A 13,649-nucleotide genomic window follows, 5' to 3' on the forward strand; every position below is an offset into this window, starting at 1 on the left:
AGCACACTCTCACTTTAAGCAGAGACCTCACTAATCAGAAGGCTTGTTCAGTCCATCAGCAGCACTCAGCATCTCCCACTCATGACCCAGAGGCAACATCACAGACTCGTGTCACGCCCCCCCCCCCAGCCCCAGCGCAGCAGAGACCAGGTACAAAGGCAGTAGGATTGTGATACCCCAACATCAGCCCCTGCCCTCTGCACAGCAGACAAGAGGTTCTCAGGACCAGCTTGGCCAAGGGCTGCTCCAAGTGTAGGGAGGGGGCAAGAGCAGGGGCACTGGAACAGAGGGCACCAGGGAGCCATGCACCATCACTTTTAATATTACTTTCTACAAGCCATAAGGGCGAGAAACACCCTTGTTTCTTAACAGGACAGTATTCAGGACACACCTCGTGTTCCCATGAGGCATACTACTGATGATAACACCTCTTGTTTATGTAGGGTCAGTATTCATTACACACCTCTTGTTTCTGGAGTGGACAGTATTCAGGACACAACTCTTGTTTCCGGAGGGAACACTATTCAGGACACACCCCTTGTTCCCAGGAGGAGTGCTATTGATGACGCACCTCTTGTTTCTGGGGGAGACAGTATTCGTGTCACACCTATTGTTTCCAGTGGGGACAGAATTTGTGACACACCTTTTGTTTCCATGACAAGTACTATTGATAAGACTCCCTTTATTTCTGGAGGGGACAGAATTCGTGACACACCTCTCCTTTTCACAGGGGACAAGTATTGAGGACTCACTTCTTGTTCCCAGGGGCAGTACTATTGATGACACAGCTCTTGTTTCCAAAGGGAACAGTATTCAGGATACACCCCTTGTTTCCAGAGGGGACAGTATTCAGCGCACACCCCTTGTTCCCCGGAGGACTACTATTGATACCGCACATCTTATTTCGGGAGGGGAACAGTATTCATGTCACACCTGCTGTTTCCAGAGGGGACAGTATGCAGAACACACCTCTTGTTTCTGGGGGGACCACAATTCAAGACACACCCTTGGTTTCCAGGAGGACTACAATTCATGACACACCCCTTATTTCTGCAGGGGACAGTATTCATGGACACCTCTTGTTTCCAGAGGGGACAGTCTTCCTGACTCACCGCTTGTTTCCGTAGGGTACTCATAACACATCTCGTGTTCCCAGAATTGACACTATTCAGCACACACCCCTTGTTCCCATGGGTAGTACTATTGATGACACAACTTTTGTTTTCAGAGGGGACAGTATTCAGGACACACCCCTTGTTTCCAGAGGGGACAGAATTGAGCGCACACCCCTTGTTCCCAGGAGGAATACTGTTGATGACACACCCCTTCTTTCTGCAGGGAATACTATTTGAGACACACTTCTTGTTTCTGGGGGGACCACAATTCATGACTCACCCTTGGTTTCCAGGAGGACTACACTTAATGACACACCCCTTATTTCTACAGGTGATAATATTCAGGGACAACGTTTGTTTCCAGAGGAGACAGTATTCCTGACATACCCCTTGTTTCCAGAGGGCAGGGTACTCATAACACGGGCAGGCAGGTCACCTGGCTTCTGCTTCCTGGAGCCCCCTTCCCTAGTCCCCTCCAGCCTCGCCAGCGCTTGAAGTGATCAGCTCTGGTAAGAGACTACAGTCCTGCAGGTCTCTCCCTACCCCCATCCCATCCCATGCCTGGCCAGGATGCTCAGGTCCTCTGAAGGACCAGAAGATGGTTTTCTTTGGCTGTACTCGATATTGTGTCCAGTGACTCACACCCAGTGACTTGGAAGGACAGACCAGGAATAACAGAGCGTCCCTAGTTGCAGGCAGGTTTTCCTCCTCCACATGCAGTTTTGGGGAGCAGGGTGATGCTCCTAGCCCATTAACAGCCAAATGCAGGGCTCCAACTGCCTCAGGACCCATCCCATGCAAACAAGAAGAATCTCTCTGCTCTCAGGGAGGCACCTTGCTACTCAGACACTGGATAGACATCATTTCAGCAAAATACACAGCTGCTCTTCCTCCATCACCAGACAGAACTCTCTGGCTACTCAGCTCCTGCCAAGTAGGATGTCTAGGCAGCTCAGGTCCTCTTCCAGCCTCTCATCAGGCTGGGCTGCTCCACTGGCCTGGACAAGTCCTCTGCAAGCACAGCAAATAACCCAAGAGCCATCGCTTCCTGAACTTGTGCTGGGGTGTGAACTTCTATCTTCCCTGCCTCACCCGCACTAGAGCAGACCTAGATTAAGAGAGAGAGTCAACAATGATTAAAGCTAAGATTATATCACAGGGGTCACAGAATTTGTGACTTCCAGAGATCTCAGTGACATTTTCCGCCTCAGCCCTGAGGCAGCGACACTGGAACTGTCAGCTTGTGGGGACTCCGTAGTTATCAGCCACCGGTGGCGGCAGGGGCCCCCTTCAGCTCTCAGCAGCCATGGGTGGTGGGGGAACTCCCACAGGCCCATGCCACAACAGATGGACCCCAGAACTCCCAGCCGCCGCAGGCAGACTGGAGTTCCGCAGCCCCATGCCATTGCAGATGGACCCCATAGCTCCCAGCCATCACAGGCAGACCCTAGAGCTCCCATTTGCCACATGTTGCATCAGGACCCAGGTGCACCCAGCCACTGTGGGCAGGGGCAGGGCCCCACAGCTTCAATTGCTGCAGGCAGTGGGGAAACCCCACAGGCCTACACCACTGCGTATGGAACCCAGAGCTCCCAGCCGCTGCAGGTGGACCCAGGAGTTCCAAACAGCCATTGATGGCTTGGGGACCCCACAGCCCCACGTCATTACAAATAGACCCCTGTAGCAAACATGATCCTACCCCCTCTCTAGGGTGCCACTGACACAAAAACAATCTAAAAAAACTACTTATGAATCACTATTGGCTGGCACCCCATTGCCACCCGTACTTCTGTGCTGCTCCTAGCCAAACCCTCCTGCCAAAATCTAACCCCCAACCCAAAGTTTTAACCCCCCCCCCAAAACCAGAGCCCAAATTGCACCAAAAATTGCTCACCCTGGTCCCCAACCCTAAACCCCTTAACCCAAACCATAGCCCAATCCTCCCCCCAACCCTAACCGCAAGCTCTGAGCCCAACCCCGCTAAGCCTGACACTCTCCCGCCCCAACTCCCACACTGTGCAAACCCCCAGGAATCCTGCTTCGTACAGGCCGCCCGGCTACAGGGACTTCGCTCACATGCACAGAAACGGATTCTGCAGCTACAAACATCGCGCGCGTTCGCTGGCAGCGCCCACCACAAAGCAGGGAGTTCGGTCCAACCCCCAGCACCAACGGCTGTGCCCACGGGCCTGTGGCTGGTTCGCTGCCCGCAGGATCCTCACGCTCCAGCCTGGCAATTTCCTGCCTCTCTTCAGCGACTCCAAACGGTCCCGGGGCTTCGGGAAGTTTCTGAGCCACAGTGCCTGCAGCAGCAATCTCCACCCCCATGCAGTGACAGTCCATTGGCTGCCAGCTCGGTCAGAAAATATCACCTAGCGACAGTCCATTGGCTGCCAGAAAACACCGGCGCGCGCAAGCGGGCGCAACCTGTGAACACCCCCCTGCGGCTTTTCGCCAGGCAGGATGGCAGCGCCTGCTGCTGGGGGTCTCCGTTCCTCCACCCGGGCAGCCAGAATCAGCGCCACTCCGCCTCGACCTGTTTCTTGCGGGTGTTCGCTGAGCTATGGTTACCATATCTCATAAATAAAAAAAGAGGACCCTCCACGGGCCCTGGCCCCGCCCATTTCCCCACCCCTAGCCCCGCCCCAACTCCGCCCCTTCCCTGCCCTAACTCCGCCGCCTCCTCCCTCCCACTCCCAGCCAGGGGGAAAGGGCTGCCCCAGCGCTACTGGCTTCAGGGTTTGCTGGGCAGCCCCCAGACCCTGCGCCCCCAGCCGGCGCTTCCCCAGAGCAGCTGGAGCCCGGGAAGGGAAGCACCGGCCAGGGGCACAGGGTCTGGAGGCTGCCTGGCAAACCGTGAAGCCGGTAGCGCTCGGGCTTCGGGCAGCCCCCGTGCCTCCAGACCCTGCGCCCCCAGCCGGGCACTTGCCCTCCCGGGCTCCGGCGGCGCAGGGTCCGGAGGCACGGGGGCTGCCCGAAGCCGGTAGCGCTCGGGCAGCCCGGCTCTTAAACAGAGCCGAAGAGGAGCAGAGCCTCCAGCCTCTCCTCTGCTCCTCCCCGACTCTTCGGCTCTGTTTAAGAGCCGGGCTGCCCGAGCGCTACCGGCTTCGGGCAGCCCCCGTGCCTCCGGACCCTGCGCCGCCGGAGCCCGGGAGGGGAAGTGCCCGGCTGGGGGCGCAGGGTCTGGAGGCACGGGGGCTGCCCGAAGCCGGTAGCGCTCGGGCAGCCCGGCTCTTAAACAGAGCCGAAGAGTCGGGGAGGAGCAGAGCCGCCATTTTCCTGGACATGTTGGGCTTTTTGGCAATTCCCCCCGGACGGGGGTTTGACTGCCGAAAAGCCAGACATGTCCGGGAAAAAGAGGACGTATGGTAACCCTAGCTTAGCGCTGACTGCACAAGGCCCTGACAGCTCCGCCCAGCATTGCTTTCAGAAAGCGTCATCAATGGGAGATTAGCTCTGTTAGAAAACGTCACTTAGTGAGAGTCCTGTGGGAGATCAGCTTTCAGAAAACCTCACCTCAGCTGTCAGAAAATGCCGGGCAGGCTGGCACCACAGCTCTTCTCAGGTTCCCAGACAGTGAGCGCCCCCCCGTTACGTAGCAACTCTTCCCACGCTCACCAGCAGGGCCCATGCTGCCTTCCAATCAGGCACTGCCGCGCGCCTCAACCACTCCCCCATGCTCTTCCATTCCGCAGTCAGTCACCCAGAGCCACCGTCATGATAGTGCGCCTAAGATGTGGGCAATAACACCCCACAACAAAGCCAGGCAACAGCTTAGTTAAGATAAGAAGAAAAAACTCAGCGGTTTAGTCTCAAAACCACCAGGAAACATAATTTTGGCACAACACCAAATTTGTGTAATCTTGTGTAATCTCTCTTCTCTAGCTTATTCAAAGAGCCTGGTGCTCCTTCATCACGTCGGGCAACAGGCTTCCAGCTCAGGGTGACCACACCCCCAGTCAGTGGCAGGCTCCCAATAAGCTACACTAAAAATATGGGTCCCAACCCCAAAACTTACTCAAATTTAACACCAGTGTCCCCAAACTGCCAGCTTTTAATATTCAAATAAGATATGCCACCCTCAGTCAACTCCTCTTGCTCTCCAGTGGAAGCCTGCCACCAGAGAACAACATTGATATTTAAATTAGCTAGTACGTCACTCAGTTAATTCCCTCTGCTCTCCAGCAGGTGACGTTGGAGAGCTCTGAGCTTGCTCACTTACCTTTCTCCCATCAGCTTCAGGCCCCAGGGTTTGCATATGCATCTCTAGGATTCTAGCAGAAGAATATCACTTATTCTAGCAGAAGCATATCACTTATTCACTTGGGTTAGCAGTTGAGGAATGTTGTGCTGTTCTGAGGGGACATACTTGCATACTTGGGATATTATTGCAAAGATACAATTAGAATTTCTGTTAGACAATTTTAAGGACAATTTATATTTGGTAAAAACCTTATTTAGTGAAAGAAATGCTGGCGTGACAGCACGGTTACTGGGGCTACAAAACACTTTCCCTCATGGGTGAAACAAGAATTTAGAATTAGAAAATGACATAGTTTGTTCCAATGTTGGTACAGGTTTAATTTTGCTTATGTGCAAGTTTGTTTAAGGCTGACTGTTTTGATTTATTGGTTTGGTTTGGGATTTTTTAGTTGAAGTGGAGCTTTTAATTGACTTTTGCTGGATTGGAATGTCTGACATGCAATACCAGTTTTGACATAGTTCTGCATATTTTATACAGATTTGGCCAGTATTCAATGATTCAATTGCTTTATAGGTGGTTTTAATAGTAGGGCTTATTTATTTTATGTTATTTTATCATCCTGTAGTAGCACTCTTTTTTGATTATTTATGACATTTGTTAATTTTTGTTTTTAAAAACAAAATCAGCTTTTCTTAATGTTTGTGTTTTAAATTAAGCATTGTTTACAGTTTCAAATTTTGGTTTCTGATAGGCTATTTAAGAGGATTTGGGATTTAATACTGAAATTTGGATGGATTTAGATTATTTATATGGACTTTTATTTTAATATATATATTAATCTAATATAATAGTAAACAGGATTTAATCCAAGTGATATTGCTGTAAACCCTGGCCAGGGGGGAGAGGACATGAGCCTGGCCTTTAACTGAGGAGCAGAGTCATGGCCCCAATGCGGGTGGAGACAGGTGATGAGGGGGGCACAGCCCTTCAATTTTTTCTCCAGCCCACCTCACCGCCCCCCCCCCCAGCAAACGGCAAGAGGCTGATGCCACACCTGCTGGCCACACTGCATTACCCCAACAGGTCACTGGGTGTCACTGCTGCACCATGGGAGACCCCCCAGTGCATTACCTTGACTAGACACCGGGTGTCACTGCTGTGCCAAGGGGAACATGCTCTATGCATTACCCTGACTGGCCACCGGTTGTCACTGCTGCTCCAAGAGAAACATCTTCTGTGCATTACCCCCAACTGGCCACCAGGTGTCACTGCTATGCCAAGGGAAACATACTTTTTGCATTGCCCTGATTGGCCACTGGGTGTCACTGTTCCTCCAAGGGATCTGCATTTCCCTAACTAGCCACTGGGTGTCACTGCTGCTCCATGGGAACCCCCCCCCCCCATGCATTACCTTGACTGGCCACCGGGTGTCACTTCTGTGCCAAGGGAAACTTGCTATGTGCATTTCCCTGACTGGCCACTAGATGTCACTGCTGCTCCAAGGGAGACATACTCTGTATTACCCTGACTGGCCATCGGGTGTCACTGCTGTGCCAAGGGAAACACCTTCTGTGCAATACCCCAACTGGCCACCGGGTGTCACTGCTGTGCCAAGGGAAACACCTTCTGCGCATTACCCCAACTGGCCACCAGGTGTCACTGCTATGCCTAGGGAAACATACTCTCTGCATTACCCTGACTGGCCAGCGGGTATCACTGCTGCTTCATGGGAGATACAGTCTGTGCATTACCTCGACTGGCCACCGGGTGTCACTGCTGTGCCAAGGGAAACACCTTCTGTGCAATACCCCAACTGGCCACCGGGTGTCACTGCTGCTTCAAGAGAAACACCTTCTGCGCATTACCCCAACTGGCCACCAGGTGTCACTGCTATGCCTAGGAAAACATACTCTCTGCATTACCCTGACTGGCCAGCGGGTATCACTGCTGTGCCAAGGGAAACACCTTCTGTGCAATACCCCAACTGGCCACCGGGTGTCACTGCTGCTCCAAGAGAAACACCTTCTGCGCATTACCCCAACTGGCCACCAGGTGTCACTGCTATGCCTAGGGAAACATACTCTCTCCATTACCCTGACTGGCCAGCGGGTATCACTGCTGTGCCAAGGGAAACACATTCTGTGCAATACCCCAACTGGCCACCGGGTGTCACTGCTGTGCCAAGGGAAACACATTCTGTGCAATAGCCCAACTGGCCACCAGGTGTCACTGCTGTCCCAAGAGAAACACCTTCTGCGCATTACCCCAACTGGCCACCAGGTGTCACTGCTATGCCTAGGGAAACATACTCTCTGCATTACCCTGACTGGCCAGCGGGTATCACTGCTGTGCCAAGGGAAACACATTCTGTGCAATACCCCAACTGGCCACCAGGTGTCACTGCTGTCCCAAGAGAAACACATTCTGTGCTTTACCCTAACTGGCCATCAGGTGTCACTGCTATGCCTAGGAAAACATACTCTCTGCATTTCCCTGACTAGCCACCGGGTGTCACTGCTGCTCCATGGAACCCCCCCCCCCCCCCCATGCATTACCTTGACTGGCCACCGGGTGTCACTTCTGTGCCAAGGGAAACATGCTATGTGCATTTCCCTGATTGGCCACTAGATGTCACTGCTGCTCCAAGGGAGACATACTCTGCATTACCCTGACTGGCCATCAGGTGTCACTGCTATGCCTAGGGAAACATACTCTCTGCATTTCCCTGATTAGCCACCGGGTGTCACTGCTGCTCCATGGGACCCCCCCCCCTCATGCATTACCTTGACTGGCCACCGGGTGTCACTTCTGTGCCAAGGGAAACATGCTATGTGCATTTCCCTGATTGGCCACTAGATGTCACTGCTGCTCCAAGGGAGACATACTCTGCATTACCCTGACTGGCCAGCGGGTATCACTGCTGTGCCAAGGGAAACACCTTCTGTGCAATACCCCAACTGGCCACCGGGTGTCACTGCTGCTCCAAGAGAAACACCTTCTGCGCATTACCCCAACTGGCCACCAGGTGTCACTGCTATGCCTAGGGAAACATACTCTCTGCATTACCCTGACTGGCCAGCGGGTATCACTGCTGTGCCAAGGGAAACACATTCTGTGCAATACCCCAACTGGCCACCGGGTGTCACTGCTGTGCCAAGGGAAACACATTCTGTGCAATACCCCAACTGGCCACCAGGTGTCACTGCTGTCCCAAGAGAAACACATTCTGTGCTTTACCCTAACTGGCCATCAGGTGTCACTGCTATGCCTAGGAAAACATACTCTCTGCATTTCCCTGACTAGCCACCGGGTGTCACTGCTGCTCCATGAGACCCTCCCCCCCCATGCATTACCTCGACTGGCCACCGGGTGTCACTGCTGTGCCAAGGGAAACACCTTCTGTGCAATACCCCAACTGGCCACCGGGTGTCACTGCTGCTCCAAGAGAAACACCTTCTGCGCATTACCCCAACTGGCCACCAGGTGTCACTGCTATGCCTAGGAAAACATACTCTCTGCATTACCCTGACTGGCCAGCGGGTATCACTGCTGTGCCAAGGGAAACACCTTCTGTGCAATACCCCAACTGGCCACCGGGTGTCACTGCTGCTCCAAGAGAAACACCTTCTGCGCATTACCCCAACTGGCCACCAGGTGTCACTGCTATGCCTAGGGAAACATACTCTCTGCATTACCCTGACTGGCCAGCGGGTATCACTGCTGTGCCAAGGGAAACACATTCTGTGCAATACCCCAACTGGCCACCGGGTGTCACTGCTGTGCCAAGGGAAACACATTCTGTGCAATACCCCAACTGGCCACCAGGTGTCACTGCTGTCCCAAGAGAAACACCTTCTGCGCATTACCCCAACTGGCCACCAGGTGTCACTGCTATGCCTAGGGAAACATACTCTCTGCATTACCCTGACTGGCCAGCGGGTATCACTGCTGTGCCAAGGGAAACACATTCTGTGCAATACCCCAACTGGCCACCAGGTGTCACTGCTGTCCCAAGAGAAACACATTCTGTGCTTTACCCTAACTGGCCATCAGGTGTCACTGCTATGCCTAGGAAAACATACTCTCTGCATTTCCCTGACTAGCCACCGGGTGTCACTGCTGCTCCATGGGACCCCCCCCCCCCCATGCATTACCTTGACTGGCCACCGGGTGTCACTTCTGTGACAAGGGAAACATGCTATGTGCATTTCCCTGATTGGCCACTAGATGTCACTGCTGCTCCAAGGGAGACATACTCTGCATTACCCTGACTGGCCATCAGGTGTCACTGCTATGCCTAGGGAAACATACTCTCTGCATTTCCCTGATTAGCCACCGGGTGTCACTGCTGCTCCATGGGACCCCCCCCCCTCATGCATTACCTTGACTGGCCACCGGGTGTCACTTCTGTGCCAAGGGAAACATGCTATGTGCATTTCCCTGATTGGCCACTAGATGTCACTGCTGCTCCAAGGGAGACATACTCTGCATTACCCTGACTGGCCACCGGGTGTCACTGCTGTGCCAAGGGAAACACCTTCTGTGCAATACCCCAACTGGCCACCAGGTGTCACTGCTGTCCCAAGAGAAACACCTTCTGCGCATTGCCCCAACTGGCCACTAGGTGTCACTGCTATGCCTAGGGAAACATACTCTCTGCATTTCCCTGACTAGCCACCGGGTGTCACTGCTGCTCCATGGGACCCCCCCCCCATGCATTACCTTGAATGGCCACCGGGTGTCACCTCTGTGCCAAAACAACAAGGAGTCTGGTGGCACCTTAAAGACTAACAGATTTATTTGGGCATAAGCTTTCGTGAGTAAAAACCTCACTTCTTCGGATGCATAGAGTGAAAGTTACAGATGCAGGCATTATATACTGACACATGGAGAGCAGGGAGTTACTTCACAAGTGGAGAACCAGTGTTGACAGGGCCAAGTCAATCAGGGTGGATGTAGTCCACTCCCAGTAATAGATGAGGAGGTGTCAATTCCAGGAGAGGAAAAGCTGCTTCTGTAGTGAGCCAGCCACTCCCAGTCCCTATTCAAGCCCAGATTAATGGTGTTGAATTTGCAAATGAATTTTAGTTCTGCTGTTTCTCTTTGAAGTCTGTTTCTGAAGTTTTTTTGTTCAATGATAGTGACTTTTAAATCTGTAATAGAATGACCAGGGAGATTGAAGTGTTCACTTACTGGCTTGTGTATGTTACCATTCCTGATATCCGATTTGTGTCCATTTATTCTTTTGCGGAGGGACTGTCCGGTTTGGCCAATGTACATGGCAGAGGGGCATTGCTGGCACATGATGGCATATATGACATTAGTGGATGTGCAGGTGAATGAGCCCCTGATGGTGTGGCTGATGTGGTTGGGTCCTCTGATGCTGTTGCCAGAGTAGATATGGGGACAGAGTAGGCAACGAGGTTTGCTACAGGGATAGGTTCCTGGGTTGGTGTTTCTGTGGTGTGGTGTGTAGTTGAGTATTTGCTTCAGGTTGGGGGGTTGTCTGTAAGCGAGGACTGGCCTGCCTCCCAAGGTCTGTGAGAGTGAGGGATCATTTTCCAGAATAGGTTGTAGATCGTGGATAATGCGCTGGAGAGGTTTTAGCTGGGGGCTGTATGTGATGGCCAGTGGTGTTCTGTTATTGTCCTTGTTGGGCCTGTCCTGTAGTAGGTGATTTCTGGGTACCCGTCTTGCTCTGTCAATCTGTTTCCTCACTTCCCCAGGTGGGTATTGTAGTTTTACGAATGCTTGATAAAGATCTTGTAGGTGTTTGTCTCTGTCTGAGGGGTTGGAGCAAATTCTGTGCCAAAGGAAACATGCTATGTGCATTTCCCTGATTGGCCACTAGATGTCACTGCTGCTCCAAGGGAGACACACTCTGCATTACCCTGACTGGCCACCGGGTGTCACTGCTGTGCTAAGGGATACACCTTCTGTGCAATACCCCAACTGGCCACCAGGTGTCACTGCTGTGCCAAGGGAAACACATTCTGTGCATTTCCCTAACTGGCCACCGGGTGTCACTGCTACTCCAAGAGAAAAACATTCTGTGCCTTTCCCTGACTGGCCATCGTGTGTCACTGCTGCTTCATGGGCGATATGCTCTGTGCATTTCCCTGACTGGCCACTGGGTGTCACTGCTGTGCCAAGGGAAACATGCTCTGTGCATTACCCCACCTGGCCACTGGGTGTCACTGCTCCTGCAAGGGAACCACTGTCTCTGTATCATCCCGACTGGCCACTAGGTGTCACTGCTGCGCCAAAGAAATGTGCTCAGTGCATTACCCTGACTGACCACCAGGTGTCACTGTCGCTGCAACGGAAACACACTCTGTGCATTACCCCAACTGGCCGCTGGGTGTCACTGCTCCTCCATGGGAGAGAGAGACTTTTCATTAGCCAACCTGGCTAGCTCTCTGGCCGCCCCGCTCTGATGACAATGCCACCAGCAGCAGCAGCAGCGCAGAAGTCCTCACTGAACTATGCGCTACCCAGAGCAGGCAGAGGGTTCAGGGTGCCCCACAGCAACCCAAACAGACCCACTCTGCCCCAGGCTCCTGGGCCTGCCACCCGTGGTTGATGCTCCCTGAGGGCTCTGCAAGAGCCAGGTTCCCCCACCCAGGTGGCTCTTGGGGGCTGCAAGCAGTTGAAGGGCGGCGGGAAGCTGAGGGGCAGCCCCAGGGCCAAGAGCAGCAGCAGGAGAAGGAGACAGGGGAGCACCCCAGCTGCCAATACCACGGCACCAGCCAGCGCATTAGTCATCCCCCACTGGCCGGCTCCAGTCATCAACCTGGCGAGGAGGAGGGCAATGGGGAGTTGGGGCAGGAGGCAGTGCTGGCACTTAAGAGGAGCAGAGCCATAGAGATGGGTGGGGCCCTGTAGCAAGGGGGGGTGCAGCCCCCCAATTTTCTGTCTAGCCTACCTAAGCGCCCCCCACCCCCCGGGGAAGAGGATGGTGCCACCCATGGAGGGGGGAAATTGGGGTTTGAGGGTTTAGGGTTTGGATTACAGGGTCAGGGTCTAGGGGTTGGATTAGGGTAAGGGGAAGTTAGGTTTAGGGTGTGGATTAGGTTTGGAAAGGGCTAGGGGTTGAGAGGGAGAGTCAGGGCCGCCTGGGGCGGGGCAAGTGGAGCAATTTGCCCCAGGCCTGGCAGGGGCCCCCACGAGAATATAGTATTCTATAGTATTGCAACTTTATTTTATGGAAGGGCCCCCTGAATCCTCTAGGCAGCCCTGAGGAGAGTTAAATTAGGGGAGGGGAGGGCTAGGTTCTGGGAAGCAGGGTTGAGGGTTAGAGGGTTGTGTTTAATGCGAGGGTTAGGATTAGCTTTAGGGATTAGGTTGGGTAAGAGTTTGGGTTCAAAGGTGGGTTAGAGTTAAGGGGTTAGGGTTATGGTCAGAGTGGGGGTTATGATATAATAGGGTGACGATCGCGGTTAGTTGAAGGGTTAGGGTGCAGGGATCAGTTGGGTTGCCTAGGGTAAAGGGAGGGGCCAGGGTTTAGGGTTGGGTTGTGGTGTGGGATAGGGTCAAAGGTTATGGGGAGGAGTTGGGTTAGAGTACTGGGGAACAGGAGTTAGGGTTTGGGATTGGGTTAGCAGGTGAAGGCTCAGGGTTTGTCGTTTTTGCTCTTCTAATTGCTTGAATTGAGCATTCTGTATCAATTTCCTGGAAATGTAATTTAATTCCTTTTATTGACTTTTCAAAAACATTAGTTTCATTATTATTACACCACCACCTATGTTTTTATTGTGAAATAGTAAATTACAGGTTTTAATACTCATGGGTTTTTTTGTTTGTTTTTTAATGTCAGGCTATTATTTGTGATCATATCACTTGAATGCTGCCTGATTTCCTTGGTTGTCTCAGCCCTGATCCAGAAGTAGCAATTTGTAACGGACGGTGTCTGCCCTGTCAGAGTTTCCTACCCCATGAAATCTCTACATTTTTCTAAGTTAGAAAACATTTGTTTTATTGAGATCTAAATTTAATATATTGTTAGAAAACTCATTTAATGTGTCCCAATTTCAAACAGTTATCCCAGAAGTAGCACATTGTGACACTGCATACCCCATCTGCCACAAATTGCTACTCCTAGACCCAGGGCTGGTGAATTGCATGAGGACAGCAAAAATTTGCTATGTAGATGTCAGTAACTGCAACTGGTAGAAAATTGGGACAGGGAGCAATTTGTAACAGTATGTCCTGACACTACAGAGGAGATGCTGGGATGTTTCCCCCCACCAGACATCAGGCTCTCCACATTAGGGTCAGTGGGTGCCAGGGCAGCTGGGGGCTGGTCTTGGTCTCTGTGATGAGCAGGCTAC

Source organism: Chrysemys picta, chromosome 24, assembly GCF_011386835.1.
Source record: "Chrysemys picta bellii isolate R12L10 chromosome 24, ASM1138683v2, whole genome shotgun sequence".
Taxonomy (NCBI): domain Eukaryota; kingdom Metazoa; phylum Chordata; order Testudines; family Emydidae; genus Chrysemys; species Chrysemys picta.